This window comes from Ursus arctos, unplaced genomic scaffold (assembly GCF_023065955.2).
Source record: "Ursus arctos isolate Adak ecotype North America unplaced genomic scaffold, UrsArc2.0 scaffold_18, whole genome shotgun sequence".
Taxonomy (NCBI): domain Eukaryota; kingdom Metazoa; phylum Chordata; class Mammalia; order Carnivora; family Ursidae; genus Ursus; species Ursus arctos.
In genome coordinates this window covers 16,460,651-16,484,052 of record NW_026622852.1, presented here as the reverse complement: position 1 = coordinate 16,484,052, position 23,402 = coordinate 16,460,651, and the positions used below count along the sequence as shown (strand labels likewise).

General features: G+C 41.0%; 1 protein-coding gene across 1 annotated transcript in view; it reads left to right on the top strand.

The window, feature by feature from the left end:
* The window catches only part of ELAVL2 (ELAV like RNA binding protein 2), a 438,381-nt gene that overhangs the window by 280,165 nt on the left and 134,814 nt on the right, over positions 1-23,402 (top strand). Inside the window, exon 1 of the transcript XR_008959890.1 lies at positions 13,481-15,262. The gene's annotated coding sequence lies outside the window, so the exon portion shown is untranslated. Of the gene's footprint in view, positions 15,263-23,402 lie in introns of the transcript that reaches the window.

Genomic DNA, 23,402 nt, shown 5'->3' with positions numbered 1-23,402 from the left:
AGGCAAAGATAGACTTTGGGGGGCACCTCTTGCTTCATATCCGGGAAGCCTAAAACCTTAAGGAAGGAAGGTCATCAGAAGCATTCCTTTCCCTAAGGTGTTATCCCACAGTAAACGTCTGACAAAGTTTTATCTTCAGAAAGAAGGAAATAAGTTTTTATCAGTGTCAAGGTTAAACAACAATCAGTGTCAAGCCAAAAATACTCAGTATTTCTTCCACTTCCCATTTCCAGAGCCTCTTTATTAGAGGATTTTAAATTCTGAGATAGATGTTAACCACATGAATACATACAACGCAATTGATGGGAAATTCACAAGTGACTAATGTGAAACAGTGACATTAGCTACTGGTCATACGTTGTCCAACTGTTGGTTCACAAACTCGGGAATTTCCTGGGTGAAATCTGTAACTGGCCCTGGTCCGCAGAGGGCGTGGAGAGACTAAAGAAAATGCGGGCGACTCCAGATTGGTAGGTGGCAGTTTTAATAAGCAAAGGAACGTACATACGAGTCTTGTCTTCAGCAGCCACAAGATCAGTAGATCTCTACACCTGTCCGCCACAGTCTTAAAAGTTTCTGTAGAGGTCTTCACTGTGGTCAATCCTTATGGCCTCACCAATGCCTTATGCTCTAAGGCCATGTCCTTGAAACAGCTCCTAGTGGTGGAGTGGTGGGGCGATTGTACATTCCAAGATGGAAGGGGGTGAGGAGCCTCCAGTTGCCTGGGTCCAGCTCTGAGGTCAACTGGCAGTCATGTCCTTTCAGTGACCTCTTCCAACAGCATCATGTTGGCCATGGGTCCCTTAGAAGATTCAGTTACATAACAGTTTCTTAGCTTCTTTGGAAAATGACAGCTGGCGCTACAAATACTCTCAGGAGGATGTGATGCCCTGATGGTTACGGAACAAACAACTTATGTACCTTGAGGAGGAAAAGGTGGCATAGCCATAATTGCCAGTTATATAAAGTTAATAACATAAGAGATAGCGTTAATAATTGTTTTTAGTTTTTTATTCGACTCAAGAGAATTTGTAATTGCTTGTAGAAGCATTTTTGTGAAGGCTGCTTTAAAATTCTTGTCGGATAATTCTAATATCCGATTACTCTCAGTGTTGGTAGCTGGCGATTGTCTTTACTCATTTAAGTTGTGATTTTCCTGGTGCTTGGTATGATGAATGGTTTTTTATTGTATCCTGGACATTTTGGATATTATTTTTATGAGATTTTGGATCCTCTTAAATCTTTTTTTTTCTGTAGGTAGTCTCCCTGTTGAGATGTAGCTTGAGGGCTGGATGGGTATATATGTCTAGCTTCCTGATGGGCTCTGCCAATACCAAATGTGGAAGGATGACTCACACTGCTTCCTTGCAAGCGCGTGGGGTGGGAGTTCAGCTCCGCATTTAGTCCTACTGACACCTTCCTGGAGAAGGCGGGGCATCAGCTTGTACTGCCTCCATTGCCTCTGTGTGGTAGAGATTGTACCCTGCCGACGCCAGAAGGGGCAGAGCAGCAGGCTGACTCACCTGCTTTTGCTGAGACTGGGGCAGACGTTGGGCATCCTTGACTTCAAGGGCAGGGAAGGGGGGATAACTGCTGAGTGCTAACTAGCCACTCCCATCCTCCCCCTGCCGACCCCATACTTCCTCTTACCACCTCATGGATGCCAGGTGGGCACAGAGGTTTAGCTCCCCCCTGGGCTCCACAGACACAGGGGTGGAGGCGTATTGGATTTACTACCCAGTAGGGATAGGAGCCTTCGCAGGTCACTGGACCTCACTGACTATCCTGGCGGGGGAATCTGTGTGTCCCCAGTTACTGATGTGGGGAGGAGAGTTGGGTGGGGATAGGAGATCAGCTCCCTATTGAGCCCTCCTAAAACCACGGGGGGTGGGAGGAATGCAGTTTTTCTTTTCCAATTTCCTCGAGTAAGGCAGTATTGCCAAAAACGTTTTCTGCTGATAGGCTACCCTTTTCCTAGTCTTTTGGCTAGGGAGAATAGGCTTTTCTTAGAATTTTGGGGTGGTTTTTTTTTTTTTTTTTTTTGGTCTGTGCATGTTGGTGGTTTCTAGTTAGAGGCTTCTACAGCCCCATATCTGGGCTATATGGGGGAGTGGGGGTACCATGTGGTTCCTCAAGTCCTGAGATTCCTAGGCAGTCTGTCTTCTTCCTCCCAACTTTTGGAGTCTTTCAGCTTGTTTGTGCTGTTATGTTCATGAATTCTTACCTGTGTGAGAGAGGACCTCTGCCTGTGTAAAAGGGAGAAATGGGGCTACTCCATCATAGAAGTAGAGGTCCTGTAACCATTTTTAAAGAACTCTCTGACATTCAGTTTGGTCAGAATATTTGCATGACCTTGCCAAGGGAGTCCTGTGTGTGTGTGGGGGGGGACTTACAAGGACAAATCTGAATGACTGAAATTTTCCTTCTTCCAATACTCATCATATTTTGCTTTCCTTACACACACACACACACACACACACACACACACACACACAGTTTGTGGTGGTGTTGATCTGTCATGCAAGTTTACTTGCACTTTCACCCCAACTCCAAGCTCATTCCAAATCTTGCCCCGTGATGCCTTGCCTTGGGTTGGATGTAAAAGTCAAGGGTATTAACTCATGTCACCAAGTAATCCCAAGTATCTACCTCTTATTTTGCATCTGTTTGATCATGTTGTTTGGTATTATAATTTGTCTTAGTGGCTTTGCAGGGAACTTCAGCTCCAAATTCTTGATTATTAACCTTTGTATCTATAGCACCTGGGCTCAGTACCTGAGACTTCACAGGTTTTCAGTTGACCATTTGTTGAATACAGTGCCCATGTAAGCACGTCATCCATTCACCCCTGTCCCTCTTGGAAACCTTTCTTTGCACATCCTAATTTGCAGCTGCTTAATTTATTTGAGAGTAAAAGGCATGGCCTACCTGATGTTGGACTGTCCCACTGTGTAACCTTGGGTAGTTCAGTATTTCAGTTATCTATTGCTGTGTAATAAGCTGTCTCAAAATTTAGTAGCTTAAAACAGCAATGAGTTTGCAATTTGCGTAGGGCTTGGTGGAGTCAGCTTCTCTCTGTTCCATGTACCATCAGCTGGAGTGTTTTGACTCACTCTGGAGAATATACTTCCAAGATGTCTCACTCTCATAACTAGCAAGTCAGTGCTGAGTGTTTGCTGGGAACTTAACCGAAACTGTTGACCGGAGGTCTTGCTTATTCCCACACGAGCCTCTTCATGTGATTGCTTGGGCTTCCTCACAGCATAGTGGCTGGATTTCAAGAGGTAGAAGCTGCCAGTCCTTATTAATCCATGGCTCGGAAGGCTCATAATATTATCTATTGGGCAAATCAGTCTTTAGACCCAGCGTAGAGTCAAGGGAGAGGGAATGTAAGCTGTATCTCTTTATGGGAGTTGCAGCTTGTTTCTAGAGGGAGGAGCTGAGTTATTTGGGGCCGTCTTTGGAGAATAACTTTAACTCTCTGCATTCATCCTTATGTGTAGAAATGTCAAATGGGCAACAATAAAACATACATCATAGAGTTGCTATGAAAATTACAGGAGAGAATGTATGTGTCAAGTTTAGAATGATTTCTGGCGCATAGTAAGTAGTGAATACATTTTAGCTACTTTAGCTAATTTTTCTTGATATGAGAATAGAGAATTGCAATGGAACAGTGAATTAGAGAAGAGCATACCTTTTCCTCCATGGAAGTTATGACATTTGATCTCATAAAGTCCAGTCAGATGATTTTAATATTTCCTTTGACAACTTCAATTAATGCCTCCTCTTTGATCTGCTGCTTCCTCTTAAACAACTAATAGAGATGTAAAAAAGAGAGAGAGACCTCAAATCAGTAGCCATCAAGTAAAAGGAATAACCCACAGTTTTGTTGTCTAACGACTTTTGGTGTCTTTGTTGGAATCCTTTTTCTTTTTTTTTTTTTTTAAGATTTTATTTATTTATTTGACAGAGATAGAGACAGCCAGCGAGAGAGGGAACACAAGCAGGTGGAGTGGGAGAGGAAGAAGCAGGCTCATAGCGGAGGAGCCTGATGTGGGACTCGATCCCACAACGCGGGGATCACGCCCTGAGCCGAAGGCAGACGCTTAACCGCTGTGCCACCCAGGCGCCCCGGAATCCTTTTTCTTTTTATACTCACTATTTTTGTTCTTGGTATCACTTTTTAGTTCCTCCACATTGCACTTTGAAAACGCAGCCCTCTCAAGAGATATAATGAAGGACATTGGAACGACATGCCCTGGGAGCCTGCTCTTGGTCCTCTCTTTGGAGGCACTCATGTGCAGAGTTATTCCTTTAGGAAAGTTACAGATCATCAGAGGTCATCAGCCAGATAAAATCCTAGGTGTAACCAGATCACTTCCAAGTCAAGTCATCTCTGCACTTTAAATTCCAACAAAGTAATTTCTTGTTACCACAGATAGGGATTGATACCACGTGCTACTACAATTATGTAAATTCATTCTTTTTAGCAGTTGAAATGTTAGCCAGGTCAAAGTGCTTGGTGCCTTTGTAACTATCTTGATTTTATATAAAAAGAGCTATCAGGTTTGTGCTCAGTTCTAATAGCACTGCTAATCTCATTCTTTTATTTTGATTCTGTGTCCATACCTGTAATTTTACCAAGTGATTAAGACCACAAGTTATTCCTTTCTACAGTTGGCATTTCCTTATGTGGTTATTCATCTCTTTAGTTCTTTTAACAGCCACGTTTTATTAATGATCATTTACCATGCAGTAATAAACTGTGTATCATTTTGTCCTTCCGGAATTTTCTGATCCTTGATTACAGTGTAACATATTGCCTGATTAATTGCTCATCATTGCTGTTTTCAGCTTCTGCGTGCACCAGTTAAGGTTATTTCTTCCCTTTTTGGCTTTACTATCCCCTGAAGTCTTTCAATTTCAACAGCCTTATTAGTTGTCTTCAACTTCTCTCACTTCCTTTTTGTATTCCCTAATAACACGGAGCATGTACTGACTCCTTGCAAGTGGTTACCATTTACTCTTGTTTCAGTCTAGCACAGTGGTTCTTAGGTTTTGTGTGCCTTAGGAGTGCCTAGAGGGCTTGTTAAAACACAGATTGCTGGATCCCACTCTCAGGGTAGGTCTAGTATGGCCAGAGAATTTGTTTTTTTAAAAAGTTCCCCGGGGGTGCCCATGCTCCCTGTCTGGGACCAAGCTTTGAGAACCACTAGCATAGCAGGTTGGCATGGTGTTGAAGAGCCTAGGTTCTGGGTTCAGCGGATACGGGTTCAGACCATAGCTCTGCCACTTAACTTTCCCAACCATGTGACCTTGGGAAAGCTAAGGTTTTATAGCTTAAACTTCAGTTTCTACATTAGTAAAAGCAGAAGAGGGCCAACCTTTTCGATTCCTTGTAAAGATGAGAAGAGAGAATCCACATAAAGCACTTACTACAGTAGCAAGATGTCAATGCTCAATAAACGTTACTATTGGTATTTTTTTACAAGTGTGAGGAATTAATGTTCAGGCTTAATTACCAAAATTAAGAAAATGTGCCTCTTTTCACAAATTGGCCATTTTTCTTTGGCTCTTGATTTTCTGTACTGCTGAGTTAGAGATGCTATTTTTTTTTTTTTTTAAAGATTGGCCATGTGGACAGAAAGATGCAGTAAAGAGATCATGAGATTTGGAATCAGGAAAACGCATGGGTTCTAGTCTAGACTCTGCTATTCCTGGCTTTGTGACTCACAGCAATTTGCTTCATCTCTCTGATCCAAGTTTCCTGTAAATATCTTCTAAAGCGGTGACATAAATGCTAAGGGTTGTTATATGGATCAAATGAGCTAGATCATTTGATAGATTTTTTTTTACTTTAATGTTCCATACAAGTAGTTATTATTGTTATTTTTACTGAGACTAAGGGTCTAGAACAATGTGTTACTGCACTTATTATCATTGTGGCAAGTCATGCTTCTATGGAGTGACAATTATGGAAAAAACTTTTCCTTTAGCATTATTTTGAGGTGGTAGGGACTCTAGGAATTGCTGAACACTTGCTTAGATGTATGGATGTGTTATTTTCTATTCGTGATCGGGTTAGATCTCTTTCTTATTGACTGAAATGCTGGCTCATCTTCCAGACTTTTTACCTGGAGGGAATTAACATCCGAATGACCGTATTTAAAATGACGCAGAGGGAAAGAGAAACAATTGTGTTATATCTGATAATGATTGGACCAAAAGCTCACTTAAGAAAACTTGTTCTCATGGTGTGAGTTGCTGAGGTTTCATAATAGGTTTTAGACAAAAATCAGGGACTTCTTTTCCGTTGATACTACAGGATTCTTTCAGAAGAGGAAAGAAGTTCCATTTAATCAAAAATCTTAAATGTTTGAAGATACCAAAATGAACCACTCACGTTTCATGCTTTCGATGCGTTTTTCTCTTTAAGAAAGCAGAACGACACACAAAAAAATCACTACATATGTCCCAAAGAAGGCCGAGTCGGAGGGCTGAGGGAGTTAAAGGCAGAGAGATTGTTTCTGGCTGGGGGACCAGCAACCTCCCGTTCTCGGGCCACGTGCTGAGCCACATTAAGCCGGTGTGTCTGAGTATCATAAGGAGCCTGAAAAGGACTTTGTGAGCCCAGTTTATTGACCTTCACAAAGGATTATATTTAAACCATCTCAGACAGATGAGAATCTATCCTCCACTGGGGGAAGAAATCCTTCCCTTGAAGGAGATTCTATAACCTTCCCTATTAACTCATTTTAGTATTTACCATCCTTTGCTTCCTGCAGAGAAACCTGTTTCAGCTGCCACAGGAACATCAGGATTTGTCCGCTCTGGATTTGCTGAATGCAGACATCTTTATGTAGCCAGCCATCGTCATATCTCTGGGGCCTCCGTGTCCCTGCTTCATCCGTTGACTACACACTTAAACACTTCTGGGAGTCAGGTTATCGTCATGGGCAAGAGCACGGAGAGTCAGCCGGTTCTGGATTACGGTCTTGGCTCCTTCACTTTCTTATTCCTATGACCTTGGGCAAAGTTACTTAAAACCTCTGAGCCTCAGTCTTCTTACCCATACAATGAGGGCGATAAACATAGAGCATATCTACCTCTTAGGGTTATTGTGAAGATGAAATGAGAAAGACGAATGTTTTAGGTTGAGCTACATGAAATTATCAATTTGTGACCGTTTGGACCAATAAAGCAATTTTACATGGTTCATACTAATAAATGGCTTAGCAAAGGACCTGAATTCTATCAAAGGTTTAACAGTAATAACAATTTACAGAAACAAGAGAAAAAACTTCAATAATGTATTACCATTAACATAATACATATAATGTTAATACAGTATATATGTAACATAATATATATTATAATAACATTATTATTATTATTAATGTTATTATATTGTTATCATTATTATCATGGTATACAGTATCCAGTCTAGGTGCTAGAGAATATTCCTGCCAACGAGCCATTATGCAATAGTGAGAACACTGATTTATGGAGCTGTGTGTGATGCCATAAAAGTGTGGAAGATAGAACATCTAGGTCAGCCTGCAGAGGTCAGGAAAGGAGCCTGAAAGGCAGTAGTGTTTGAACTGGGTTTTCTAGGGTCGGTTGGAGCTTTCTGGATAGACAGCCTGATGGAGGAATATCGAGCAGAGGAGCGAGCATGGGCCTAACCCACAGAGGTAGGAGGGTATTTGGGACATTTGGTGACCTGCAGTGCTTCTGTGCAGCAAGAACATAAACTTGGACTTGGGCATGGAAGTAATTGAGTGTCGAGAGAGGAGAAAGAAATGGCTCAAAAGAAAGGTAGATTTTACTGGGGAAGTGTCATGACTGGTTTTTGCCAGTTTGGAAGGTTCCTCTGGAGGTTTTGTAGAGCACAATGGGCCTGGAGCAAGCATGGACACAGAGGGACGTGGAAGGAGGCTACTGAGAACTATTGTCAGCTGAACGTGGGGCGGTAGCGTGCTTGAGAGCAGTGGATGCAAATGACAGATTGATGGTTTCAAGGTCCTAGTGATGGCTGGGCTGAGACAAGAGGGTGACATGTACATAGACTCGTGGGTGTGTGGCTTGGGCCTAGGCGGGTGGTCACACTGTTCCCTGAGGTACTGGAGATAGGAGGAGCAGGAAGAGGAAGACTGGGGCCTGCAAACAGGGAGAGAGTTGAGATCACGAGTTGGGTTTGGGCATCCTTACTGTGGTCTAAGTGTTGTGTTTCCCCAAAATTCATATGCTGAAGCCCTAATCCCCATGTGATGGTACTTGGAGGCGGGGCTTTGGGGAGGGAATCAAGTGTAGATGAGGCCGTGATTGTAGAGCCCTCATGATGGAATTGTACCCTTAAAAGGAGGAGGACACCAGAGCTGCCTCTGTGCTGTGCAAGGACCCCGCAAAAAGGCAGTGCATGCAAGAGGACCTCAGTATTCTCCAGAACTGTAAGACCTGTGTGTGTTTGGAGCTAGACACGGCCACATTTACAGAGTGGCAGAAACAGCTTCTGCGCGCCTTCCATTATGGAGAAATAAGGAGTCAGCTTTTCTGACTACCAAGATAAGAATGTGTGAGAACCATCTCTGCTTTTCTAGGTGAGAACGATGGTGGCTGTTGTCAAGTAGTTGAGGTATTTTGTAATGACTTTGTAAAACTTTGATTTTAGACTATTCCCCGCTGTTGGGAGAATCTCCTAAGTGAGACTTATTATGAGCCTAAGGGACATGAGCAGATCTCGGAGAGTTAGCCATGGGAGACTTGCTCCTTCCTAGAATTCACGCTGATCAGTAATACTGGTTCTGAAAATAGCTGAGAGCTAAAAATATCTTTCAGAGAGAGAAAAATTTATAGGCCCATCAAGAAGGGAAAGCACAAGAAAAGGAAGATGCCACGTTTTTCTTGAGCTTTGTAATGGCATCTGCTAATATAAATCTTGGATGAGTGTGGGAATAGCAAAAAGAAAAAGGCATGGCTGCTCGAGTCTTTTCAAAGAACAATCTCCCTGAGTCATAGTGACTGATTACTATGTGTAATGAAAGATAGGCATGTCAGTGATGATGGAGTTTTCAAGCCTGCCTAAGTGGGGAAATGTTGGTGTTATTGATGAAGGAGAGGAATTTAGCATGCTGAGCCCAGTGTGGATGGAAGGAAAAGGACGAGCTCAGTTTGGCAAGTGTTCATTTGAGGGAAGAAAATGGAACAGCCAAGTAGGAACATTCAGCAGGAATCAAAGACAACACAGCAGGGACTGGAGTGAGAGAACAAGGTGGAAGGTAGAGATTGGGGTGTCATTTGTACGGACATTATCCAAGAAGCAGACAGAACATTTGTAGCAGAAGAAAGAACTCAGCACCCAGACTGAATTTTCAGAAATGCTCAGAATTCAGAGTTAGGGGACAGGAAGAAGAAGAAAAGCCAGGGGTAGAGGCAGCGATCAAGCAAGGAGGAAGAACGACTTACCTTGGAAGTGGGTAGAAGCCATTTCAAGGTTTCAAGGCAGATGATCAATAGATCCTTGAGCTTCTTTTCAAGAAATATGTTGGTAAAGGAGGAATAATAAGATGGTAGCTGGAGCCGACACCAAGATCATGCTGAGATTTTCTTTCAAGGTGAAGGTGAAACACACAGGTTGGGTTTAAGTCTATGGGGAGGGGAAGTTTGAAGATGACAGAGAGAGGAAATAAATATAACAACCGTATCTCTCAGATGGGATCTAGCTTTAGAGAAAAATGGAGGGCACAGATTCCTTTGACCTGGAAAGGACAAGAGGGTTAGTAAAAATGAAAGTTGAAATAATTTTTTTTAAATGACAGTGTTAGAGGGGCACCAGGGTGGCTGAGTAGGTTAAGTGTCTGACTCCTGATTTCGGCTCAGGTCATGATCTCAGGGTCGTGGGATCGAACCCTGCATTGGGCTCCACGCTCAGCGGGGAGTCTGCTTGGGATTCTCTCTCTCCCTCTCCCCTCAAATAAAGAAATAAATCCTTACAAAAATAAATAAATGAAGGTGTTAGGATGAAGAAGGGAATCTTTGGAGTTGCTCGTTAAAAATAGAATGGGGAGTTATTTATCAGGTAAGAATGCAGATCTCAGAAGAGTTAAGAGATTTTGAAGTACCTAATGGTAGACATCTTATCCCCCAAAAATGAGGAAAGAACTTGGAGCTAAGTGGTGAGTACTGAATTTGAGTAGCAATCACAAAATAATTATTTGTTGTCCCTTCTGTGTGCCAGGTACATGTACTTGAAGCCAGAATACACGTTTACGTCTCTCATTAGCAATTCTCTGGGAGCAAGGCCCAGGGGTACAGAGAGTCAAGGGAGAGGATTTTTGCGAGTGGAGGGGAGGACCACGCTGGAGAACTTGCCGAGTAGGCGTCCAGAGTACTTTGCCACTTATAAAGCACTGTTCCAGATTCTGACAACACTTACCACCTTCACCATCCCCCAGAATTTGCATCTGGGTGTTAATAAGCTAGAGTCAGGAAAAAGGAGTAGTTCCCAGAAAGGGAGAAGAGAATTAGCATTCTTTGGAAAAATAAACAAATGGATATTTTTTATATTTTTTTATTTTTTTTAAAGATTTTATTTATTCATTCATGAAAGAGTGAGAGAGAGAGGCAGAGGCAGAGGGAGAAGCAGGCTCCCCTCTGAGCAGGGAGCCTGATGGGGGCCTTGATCCAAGAACCCCAGGATCACAACCTGAGGTGAAGGCAGATGCTTAACCAACTGAGCCACCGAGGTGCCCTAAATGGATAATTTTTAATAGATATCTTTGATCTTCTTAGCAGTTTTATTATGATTCACTAGGTATGGCTTTCTTTGTATTTATCCAAAATATTCATGAGTAGTAGAATGGATAAGTAAATTGTAGTTGGTTTCCATGGTGGAATACTATACAGCAAGGAAAATGAATACACGCTAGTCATACACAACAGCAAGGATGAAGCTCACAAACAGAATGTTGAGGAAAGAAGACTTACACAAAAGAATTTATACAAATTTTTTTCATTTAGAACATTGATCTGTGATGTTAGAAGTCGGGGAGCTTCCTGTTTGACTTAGGCGAGAGAGTACGAGGGGGCTCATAATGTTCTGTTTCTTGATCTAGGTGGTTTCCCTTGGGTGTGTTTTCCTTGTGCTAGCTTCGTCAGCTGTAAACTTCTAGTTTGTGTGCTTTCTGTAGTATGTAACACTTAAATAAAAAGTTTTTTCCACAAAAATGCTGGTTAGCAATGGGAAGGAAAAAAGAAACCCATTTGAATTTAGTTTGAAGAAAGCAAATTGGACATCTGTTGAATATCACTGGTATGATACTCCATCCTTTATTTTACAGACTAGGAAACAAATATCTAGATCTATTAAATGCCTGAGTCTAGGACTCAGAGATAATTAGTAACAGAGTTAGGATGGAAGGCTGTTCTTGAATTCCAAATCAAAATCCAGAGCTTTCCACCAGTCCATCATACTACACAAAAATATACATAAATCATTCTAGCTCTGGGACCAAAGACTGCTTTCATCCGTTCATTCATGTGGCACCGATTATGAGCCAGCCATGGTGCTAGGCTCAGGGCTCTTGTGTCTGCTGCCCTGCACCCCAGTGAGTGCCGTACTACAAAATATAAACAGACACTGAGGAGCACATGTAGGGAGCTGTGAGATCCTAAGTGGGTCAGGGGTGTCATCATAGAGGTGTATTTCTATGCCTACTAGATATTCCGAGAGGCATATGTTCAGTGGTGAGGTGGGTGAACTGGTGTAATACTGTCTGGATTGACCCCTTGGGCACGTCACGTACCTACTAGGCAGTACGACCAAGCTAGATGACTTTAGGTTAGTCACACAATCTCTCTGTGCTTCAGTTCTCGCAGCTGTCAGATGGGGTTCCGTTACGGAAGTTAATAAATATAAATGCTAAGGAAGGTGCTGGGCACAGACAGCATGTACCAAGGAGGAAGGGGAGCTCAGGAGGAAAATTCTGCCCCAGTGGGTAGGAGTGTTTTATTACTGACATTGTTTAGAATTGCCAACATATGGTCGTCAGAAAAAGCAGACTCATTTTTTGGCTTTATTATTGTTTTTGAAATCTCTGTCGACAGTGCAACTCCTTAGTGCTTGCATCTGAAGCAGCTCCTCCCACTACCCCACCCTCTACCCTCTACACCACCAGATACATAGTAAGCACTATGTAAGTGCCTCCCAACATTACCGTTTAGGTACGGAAGGCCCCGGAAGAATTCCCCAGAAGAACGGGGTCCGGTGGAAGCCAACTTGGGGACAAGGCCTTCCTGACAGAGGAACCCCACTTGCAAAGGCAAGTAGGTAAAGATTGTGTTCATTCAGACCATCAGTTAATACTCAAGTCAGGAAGAGGACAGGGCTTTCCTGGGGATAGTAATCCCATCACTACAAAGGACAGCGAATCATTGTGAATCTTTTCTTTGACAGGCGTCATCGAAGGCCACTCACAATTTCACATGAGATCCCTCTGCCTTCGGTTCAGCATTTTCCCCACTCCTCGGCATTGTACGTGGTTGCCTTTCTGCTCTAGAGAGTCAAGGATGGCTTGAAGATACTTGCCCTCGAGAGTGTAATTCTGCCAACAAGCTATTTCTGTGCAGTGCTTCTTACTGTACCAATGTGAGAGCCTGCTTTGATGATAAGAATTATCAACTGCTTTGTCTTCTAGAGGGTTCTTAATGCCAACAGTCCGTACTTCTCTGTGAGTGCAATTAAATAAAGGGACGGACAAAGCCCAGTTAAAGAATTCATACGAGCACAACTACAGAAAGAAAAAGTTAGCTCAGTTTTTCCATCAGTCAGGCAAGGGACTCCCCGACGCTGAGGACTGTCACACCATCATAGGAGTCCATAGCAGAAATGTAAGTCGTCTCACTGAAGAGTCCCAGGAGGACTGGCTTAACCTGCTTGGGCTGCTGTTGCAAAATACCATAGACCATAACCGACAAGGGATCACCTCATACCTGTTAAAACGGCTGTGATCAATTAGAGAAGAGATAACAAATACTGGGGAGAATGTGGAGAAAAACAAGGCCAAAACAGGGCACCATTGGTGGGGATGTAAGTTGGTACGGCCACTGTGGAAAACAGTAGAGACATTTCTCAAGAAATTAAAAAGAGACATACCACATGACCCTGCAGTTCCACTTCTGGGCATACACCCATCGGAAATGAAAACAGGATTTAGAAGACATACCTTTACCCCAAGCTCCCTGCAGCATTATTCGCAGTAGCCGAAATAGGGAAACAGCCCAATAAATGGAATATTATTTAGCCATGAGGAAGAGGTACATTCTGCCGTTCGTGAGAACATTATGGTAAATGAAATAAATGAGACAGATAAAGACAAATACTGTGTGATATCCCTTATATGTAGAACCTAAGAAAAGCCGAACTCATAGAAACAGACACTAGAATAATAGTTACCAGGGGCTGGGGTGGGGGGAGAGGGGAGATGTTGGTCAAAGAGTACAAACTTCCACTTATAAGATGAATAAGTTCTGGGATCTAATGTACAGCATAGTGATTATAGGTAATAATAGTCTATTATTTACTTGAAAGTTGCTAAAACAGATCTTAAATGTTCTCACCGCAAAAAAGAAATGATAATTAGGTGACATGACGCAGGTGTTAGCAAACGCCACAGTGGTAATTATTTTGCCGTGGAGAAGCGCACCAGATCAACACATCACGCGCCTCAGACTTACACAATGCTGGGTGTCCGCTATATCTCAGTAAAGGTGGGAAATGCAGGATTGTGGTAAAACCGGTTATCACCTAGACATATCGGTAAGAGAAGTTGCAGAGAGCACTGTTATTCCAAGTAACTGTACACAGCACCCGAATCTTTCCAGAACTTTTCCTAACATCTGGAGCATCTAGAAAGGAAGCAACCTCCCATTTGCATTAGGTCCTCTCCTTCTTTCTGAAAAGCTCCCACCCCTGTTCTCCAGTTGTTGGGGTGGGATATTGTTGTAGTGGGGGCTTCTATTCGAGGATATCATGAAATCTTGGCAAGTGTAAGAAGAGATTTTTGTCTTTAAAAGGTTGTGTCAAAACACCGTTTTCTGGTCTGGGCTTTGGCCATTGTCTTGCCAGCTTCCGTAGTCCTGGCAGGCACCATGATGCCTCCCCACCTTCCTAAGGCTTTATGAGTCCGACAGGCCTCAGTCCTTATCTTTGTTACCTCGGTCCCCAGGGAGGCCATGACGGTGTTTTGTTTCGGTGGTGGAAATTCTTAGAACACTGAATCTCCCGAACAACCGCGACACCATGGGTATTATTAAGACTGGTTTTCACGTGGCAGGAACAGACTGAGAGACATTACACAACTTGGCCAGGGTTCTTGCTGCCAGGAAGTGGTGGACTCGGGATTTAAAGCTCCATCGATCAGCTACCAAAGCTTATATATGCTGTTATGCGGCACATTCAGCAGTATCCCTATTTGTGGAGATTGAGTTCACGGTTTCTAATCTGTTATCGATTAGCTTAAATTGTTGGAAACCTATTTCAGATACTGAAGTAAAAATCTGTTTCTTTTTATTTCTGTACAAAATTGCCTTGTGAGAGCTATCCAGAATGTCCACCTTTTTTTCCCCTCCTGACAATCACTTTCAAATACTTGAAACTCTCAAATGTAGTTGGGGATGGATTCATAATGGGGGACCTGAAGAAGAGCCATAAATTTTGAATTGATGGCAGTGAAAGAAACAGACATGATAGGTAATCAAATGTGGTAACAATAGAATGATGCGTTGAGGCTTACCGCGTCCGGTATCGTGCTGGTCACTGGCTAGGCGTTATCGCGAGTCGTCATCATGATGGTTGTGCAGAAGGTGGAGGCTGTAGTCCTTTTAGAGATGCAAAAACATACTCACGAGATGTGCAGTGCCTTCTCGTCTTTCAGTCGCCATCTTAAACATGCTCTGCCAATTTCCTCCATTCTTGTCCTCTATTAACATTTTAAGAGGATTCCATTGCTTTTTAGGCCTTTATAGTCAGGGCAAAGCCCAGGCCATGTAAGTCTCAGATTCCAATCTCATTTCTTTCGCTTTCTCCATCTCAGACCCAACAACCTAAGGCAGGTAACCTGCAGTGAAGAAGAGCATGATGTACGCATTTAGTCTTTCCCTCCCTCTTTCACAGGCGTTTCAGACGGAGTGGAGAAAAGGTGGTCAAGTGACCATTAACTGATGACGTTGGCGTCGTCTTTGACAGCTGCTGCTTCTCTAGGTAAGTCTGAGCAGCTGCCGATGCTGTCCGTAAGGCCAGCATCCACCAATGGGCTGGATTTCGGGAAATGAAGGACAAAGGGAAGCAAAGTTAAGGTTTGGATGACAGGGAAGATGGCATTTATGGAAATGGGCAAGCTGCAAGGAAGCGAGCGGATTCAGAATAGGCATAATCCAAAGGGCATGGTGGAAGCTTCTGTATGATGACTTAAATTGGAAGGACAGTTAGCTCTTGCTTTATGGAACTGGTGTGTTCCAGCTGTTGGTTCTAAAATGAACCCAATTGCTCTTGTTAACTGCTGTTAGAAAATCAAGGATGTATCCCCACAAGGAATAAAGAAAATTCTCAATAGACTCAATTAAAAACTTTGGTTGAAGACGTAGTTGAAATGGTGGCCAGCTTCCTAGCCCCTGTGGGATTGTTGTCCCACTTAGTGGTTCACTTCTCCTTTGCTGTGATTTTTCGACTCCTTGGTCTCCCCTCGGCTGTCAGTCCCAATCCTGCTCCCTTTGGGATAGAATGTAGTGTGGTGTCTATTGAAGACATGACTGCAGAATCCTAAAGCGCCTCGAGTTTTCTGGCTGGCTATAGAAGATGTCACATTTGCATTCAGGTTTTACGTGCTTTCTCCCTGCCATTTCTTACCTTTGGAACATCTCTAAAAATAACAACCTACTGGGAGCACCCGTGATGGTGACTGTGACCTGTATCCCTTGAACAAAACTCCTCCAAGAAAATGGTCTATAGACATGGCGTCTTCTGTTTCATCAGACTCTTAGTTGTCCTGTAGATTTGACATTCTCTGTGTCTGTATAACATTTATTGGTCTGTCTATTATGAGAGAGCTCTCTTTTGAACCAGTTATAAGAAAACCCAATTTGGCAAATGGTAAGTTATGTCCCTACCTCTGCCCCCTGAGTGATTTGATCTCAGGCACCACAGGAAGTTGCCGAGGTTTGGAAGGAGAGCATGAACAGAAGACACCAGGAGATCGAAGAACTTAGGAACACCTTGGGAAAGAGAAGAGGCATAAGGAGGGAGGAAAGGGCTACTGGCATAGATGAAATTACTTTAGAAATATTTCTGCACTGTTTTCTATGCGGGAAACCTATAATACCAATCCCATTGAAAAGACTGGGTCAATAGAATTACCTCCTGAACTCTCAGTTTATAGCACCAACATTTTCTCTAACTTTGTTACAGCTGAAGGCAGGAGTCATGTTGATACAAAACACTAGTACAGCTCTTCTTGAAAAGAAGAAAAAGATTTTCACAAATGCTTCCCTTCTCATTTATTGTCACTACCATTTTTTCCCCAGACTACTCTCATTCTCGGCCCACGTAGGAAATCAGAAGATAATCTAAAATTAAATGATGATGGCTCAGAGCTTAGAGCACTTAACAAGAGAGGGGAAAAAAACCCACATCACATCTTGACAGGGCTGGGAATGAGGGCTGGAAGGTTGCCAAGGAAGCCCAGAAGAGCTGTTGACAAGTGGGCCTTTGGTACTTTGTGTGACCAGAGAGGATCTGTGAGACATTCTCCTTCCTCATGCCCTGGGATGGTGTTTGAGGTCATGAAAACCTAGGGGAGAGTTGGGAAAGAATGGAAAGCAGGTATACACAGAGCAGTAGTGAGTTAGGAAAACCAAGTTGAACACTTGGCTTTACTAGTTACCATCTTGTGATATAAACCTACTCAGCATTTCTTTCTGTACCTAAAATGACATCCTCATAGAATATGAAGAAATAAAACCAAATTTTATATATATATATATATATATATATATATATATATATATATACACACACACACACATATCTACATACATATATATAACTATGTATTTATGAGATATATATTAACACACACACACAACATATGTATCCCACACCCCACATGCACATAACTCTTAATCAGTGCAGGGGTTAACATATAAACCACTTCTTACAGTAATGGTATTAACTATTTTTATTATAGACTATAAAGCCAGCTCTTCAGCTTACTTTAGCTTTAGTCCCACTTGCCCATATGTGATGATATGCAAATCACAAAAAGGGCCCTCCCGCTTAGCATCTTCCATTTCTTGTCAAGGTTCTCTGACTGTTGGAAGTAAAAAAAAGCATAGGTGTCAGAGTCTGACAAATCAGAATTCACATGTGTGCTCTGCCGCTCACGAGCCATAAAACCTGGGACAAGTTACCTTTCTGGGTCTCAGAGTCCACATCTGGATAATGGCATTATTTATTACTTCACAACACGACAGGGAAATTTAATGAGGTGAAAAGTATGTTACAGTGCTGAGCAGATTGCCTGGCATATAAGATACACTAAATCAGGGGCTGGCAAACTTCTGCCCAAGACCAGATAGTAAATATTTTAGGCTTTGCAGGCCTAACTACTCAAGTTAGTCATCATAGCATGTAAGCAGCCAGAGACGATATGTAAAAGAATGAGTATGGCTGTGTTCCAATAAAACTTTATTTAAAAAAGACATGTGGGTCACTTGGGGCCTATGATCTGTAGTTTGCAAATCCAAGCTCTGTTTCTTCCTCTTTCCCCAATTTGTGATTTAGGTTTTTCATGTGTGTAATGTTGAAAATAGCACCTACCAAAATGCTAGTTTATTTATCCAGCATCTGTTGTGTGCAAAGGACCGAGTAAAGTGCAATGGAAGAACAGCGTGAATAAAATTTGCTTTTACCCTTGAGGGGCTTAAAGAATAACACAAAGTGTCTAACTTATCTGAGTTTGGTCTTACTTCTTAGCCAGGAAATGGTTTAAGTGTATTGATTTCATGAAGTTATTATAAGAATGAAATAAAGCATATTTAAGTGGAGATGCGGTACCAGCCATTGTGCAGAAATGGTCATAGGACTGAACCTTTCTGCTGTGAAGAACTGTAAAGCTGGACCGAGTGTCTGAATAAACTTTTCACACATTGGGCAACAGATAGCACGGGGCTGTGATGCTTGAGGTCAGCAAACACCATATTTCACTGCAGCTTTCTGCCTGGGACCCCCATTCAGACTTCACCACAAGTAAGTGAAGCCCAACTGAAAACAAGTTGAGTGTAATTTATTTTTTTAAGTGTCTCTTTTTCAGGTAGTGGTTTCACTGGGTGGAGGCAGGAGAGAAGAGAGTGGGGGCTGCTGAGGTAGCAGGAAGTTATAGGTCAGGTTCCCGAGGAGCAGGCAGCTGCACACGTAAGGTGACTTCAGAACTCTGCAGCAGGGGTCCCCTGGAGGTTTCGGGTGAAAAGAAAGCTGTGTAGGCTTAGATCAAGATTCGGTACGATTAGGCAGAGAACAGCTATTGGGTAACCGTGAACTGAACAAAATCTTGGAGGTTGCACGGGAGAGGAAGATGGAGTTAGAACCATCCAGCGTGAAGGGACCTCATAAACACCCTGGACATTTGATTGAGACCCCAGGAAATGTACATCTTAAGAGTAGGGTTGCTCTGGCTCTAGAAGAAGGGCTACTCGAGAGTCGTCATTAAAAAGCTTAAAAGCAAGCCTTGATAGGACAAAGTTGATCTGTCAATAAATTAAGTGCCTGCTAGAACAAAACACAACCATCTTAAAATTCAGACTTATATAACAGCATAGAATCCATAATGGAGTATACATAATTTGTTTGAAGACATGTGAGGGAGTAGGAAAATGTGGCACCTAACCAGGAGAAAAATGAGTCAATAGCAACAGACCCAGAAATAACACCGAGCTTGAAATTAGCAGACTTGTTGCTCTTTTTTTTTTTGGCCACACCTACCTCCCTTCCAGCCCCCTCATCCCTGACCCCTAGCAACCACTAATCTATTCTCTGTGATTTTGTCATTGCAAGAATGTAATAAATTATACAGTCATCAATCTTTGGGGATTGGCTTTTTTCACTCAACATAATTCCCTGGAGATACATTCAAGTTGTTGCATGTATTGATGATTTGTTCCTTTTATTACTGAGTCGTAGTCCATGATGTGGATGTATCACTGTTTATTTCACTGTTCACCCATTGAAGGACCTCTGGATTGTCTCCCCCTTTTCGCTATTACAAATAAATCTTCTGTGAACATTCATGTACAGGGTTTTTTGTGTGAACATAAGTTTTCATTTCTCTGGGCTAAATGCCCAACAGTGCAACTGCTGGGTTCTATGGGAGTTGCATGTTTAGTTTTATAAGAAACAGTCAAATTCTTTTCCCGAGTAGCTTTATCATTTTATAATCTCACTAACAATGTACGAGTGATCCAGTTTTTCCGCATCTTTGCCAGCATTTAATGTTGTCACTATTTTTTATTTCAGCCATGCTGATAAGTTATGTGAGATGCATTTTAAACACAAAGACATAGATGGGTTAAAAGAGAAAAAAGTCATTGACCATAGTAAAGATGCAGTAATTGTGTCAAGGATAGGCAAAGTAGAGTTCAAGGAAAAGAGTATTACCAGAGATAAAGAAGATTTCATGATGATGTAAATAATGAATTAATTATTATTCGTTAAGACAAAACAATCCTAAATGTGAGCTCATCTATAACAGAGCCTCAAAACATATAAATCAAAAAGTGATAGGACTGAAAGCAAAATAGACATATCCATTATAAGAGTTGGACATTTTAACACTTCTGCTCTCAGTAACTGATTTGACAAATAGACTAAAAGCTGTAAAGATATAGATTTAAACACTGCTATCAGCCAACCTGATCTAAAAGATAATTATAGCACACTATTCAACAATTGGAGGACACTTTCTTTTCAAGGGTACACGAGATATTTATCATGGGAGACAATTTGCTGGACCATCAAAATGTGTTTATAAATTTAACATTATCGAAATCTTATAGAGCATATTTTGTGTCCATAAAGATGTAAATTAGAAATCAATAACAAAATATTGACACAATTCTCAAATATTTGGAATAAGAAACACACTTCTACATAATATATTCACCAAATAAAAAGAATTACAAGGGTAATTAAGAAATATTTTACTAAATGGCAATAGAAACAAAGTATCAAAGTTTGTGGGGTGCAGGTAAAACATTGTTTAGATGGAAATTTATAATGGCAAATCTTATATTTAAAGGAAGAATGGTTTTATTTTCTTTAAGATTTTATTAGAGACAGAGCACAAGCAGGGGAAGCAGCAGAGGGAGAGGGAGAAGCAGACTCCCCGCTGAGCAGGGAACCCAATGTGGGGCTCAGTCCCAGGACCGTGGGATCATGACCTGAGCCGAAGGCAGAAGCTTAACCTACTGGGCCACCCAAGTGCCCCAGAAGAATGGTTTTAAATCAGCCATCCATATTTGCACCTTAGGAAGATAGAAAAAGCAAAGGAAATTATACCCAAAGTGCAGAGAAGGAAGGAAATAATAGAAATTAATGAAACAGAAAATGAGCAGATAATAGACCAAATCAGTGAAACAAAAAATTGATTATCAGAAAAGATGAATAAAATTGAGAATTTATCTTTCTCAACTGGGGTTCTGCAAGAGAATTAGACTTAGAGAATATTATTGGACCATTTTCTCTATTCTTCTAAGTAAGTTACATAGCCAGTACTATTTTAGATCAATAGAAAAAAGTTTACTTCATTTTATATAATGGGTTCTTTAGAGCATTAGGTCTTAAATTCTTTTGTGGAATCCTAGTTGAGAACAGTTGCCCTGGCTGCAGTGATAAAAATTTTATTTAATTTTTGTTTGTTTTAGAGATATATTTACTTATTTGAGAGAGAGAGAGAGAGCTGGGGGAGGGGCAGAGGGAAGGGAGGGGAGAAAAATCTCAAGTGAACACGCTACTGAGTGTGGAGCCTGACACACAGAGGCTTGATCCTATGACCCTGAGATCCTGACCTAAGCCAAAACCAAGAGTCAGACACTTAAACGACTGAGCCACCCCTGTACTGATAAAAATTTTAAAAAGAAAATAGAAATTACAAATTACCAATATCAGAAATGTAGAAGGGGCCATCACTACAGATGCTGTGGACATTAAAAATTAGTAAGAAAATACTATATTTATGCTATGAAATGAAAAAACAATAACACTACAACTGTGTTGAATTTTAATAAGTTAAATTTATAATTTAAAACCTTCCTATAATTCCAGATATAGGTTATTTAACTGGAAAACTTTAACTTATATTTAAGAAAGAAATATTTCTGGTTTTACAAAAACTTGTTCAGAAAAAGGAGTTGGAAATGCTACTCAACTTTATGAGGTGAACATAGCCTTGATGTCACAGTCCAATATCATGCATTAACGTGTGTGTGTGTGTGTGTGTGTGTGTGTGTGTGTATGACAAAACATTAGAAATAGAATCTGGAAATATATAGTCAGATAGTATATATAACAAAGTGGGATTTATCTCACAAATGAATGCAAGATTGTTTCAACATTTGAAAATCAATGATTTAAATCAATTTAATAAAATTAATGAAATCAATTAAAGGGATATGTCACATTAACAGATTAAAGACGAAAAATTATGTGATAATCTAAAATGCAGGAAAAAATATAAAATTCAACACCCATTTATAATAAAAACTTTCAGCAAAGTAGGAATACTAGGAGGTCTCTCAATCTGATAAAACCTACAGTTAACATATTTAATGGTGAAGGACTGATTGTTTTCCCTATGATTTTGGAACAAGACAAAAAAGGCTACTCCAATGCTATTCAACCTTGTGCTCAAAGTAATGGTTAGTGTCATAAAGCAAAAATAAAAAACATACAAAAGGAAAAATGGCAATATAAATGTATACCTAGAAAATTTCATGGGATTTATCAAAAAAGATCCTAGAACCAACATACGACCACAGAATATAGTGTTGATACAGAGAAGTTAATTGCATTCTACGTAATAGCAACACATCATTTGAAGATTGAATTGAAAAAACCCACTGCTTGCAACAGCATCAAAACATCAAGTAACTAGATAGATGTAAGTATGTGCAAGAACTCCTCACTGAAAACTGAAAAAATTACTGAGCAAACTAAAGATCTACGTAAGAGAATAAATAAATGATATTCATGGATTGGAGGATTAATAATGTAAATTTAAGATGTAAAATTTCCTAAATTTTTCTATAGATTTTCAGTGCTATCTCAAAATCCCAAGGTTTTTTTTCTTCTAAGAATTGGCAAGCTGATTCTCAGATTATTTGGAAATACAAAGGACCTAGAATAGTTTAAAAAAAAAAAGGGAAACAAAATCTTGAAGGGGAGAAACAAGTTAAAAGATATATACTACCTGATTTCAGAACCTATCATGAAGTTAAACTGATGAAGAAAGTGTGATGGCGGTTAACGATAGATCTTTAAGGTTTATCAACAGAATAGAGAGTTTAGGAAGAGACAAACGGTTCTATAGTCAATGTGATTATTGACTCAGGAAAGGTATATAAATGGCCAATAAACACTTGAAAAATTGCACTTTATTAGTTATCAGGGGGATGCAAATTAGTATGGAAGTATCATTACACTTCTGGGATGGCTTAAATTTTAAAAAGCCTGCTAACACTAAATGTTAGCCAGGATGTGAAGCAATTAGACCTCTCTTCCATTGCCGGCAGGAGTATAAAACGGTACAACCAATTTGGAAACCAGCTGTTTCTTGTCAATTAAAACATGCTTCGATCTTATGACCAAATAATTTCGCTCCTAAGTATTTCACCAAGACAAATGAAAACATATGTCCACAAAAGACTTTTATACAAATATTCATTGTCACTCTATTAATGCCCCAAACTGACATAGCCCAAATGACCACCAACAAGACAATGAAAATCTTGTATTCCAGCCATCAAACGAAACTGTACTTAGTGATTTAAAGGAGAGGATAGATTTGGCATCTCTAAGGTAGAATTAGCATCAGTTAGTGACCTGACTGAAAGAGCAGTGTCGAAGAGAGGCACGGAAGATGGCCTTGAGATGATTTGGGGAAAGTGAGGAAAAAAATGTAGGAAGGGAGGAAAAGCCTTCCGGATGAAAAGGATCGATGAAGATTCTCTGAGATTTGCTTAGAAACAGTTTTTTTCTCAGTGTGAAGTAAAATAAATTTCTGTATTAATGGAAGGTTCCAGGTAGTCAGAATTCACTTGTTGCCATGTTTCCACCTCCTTGTGTCTGCCCTGGG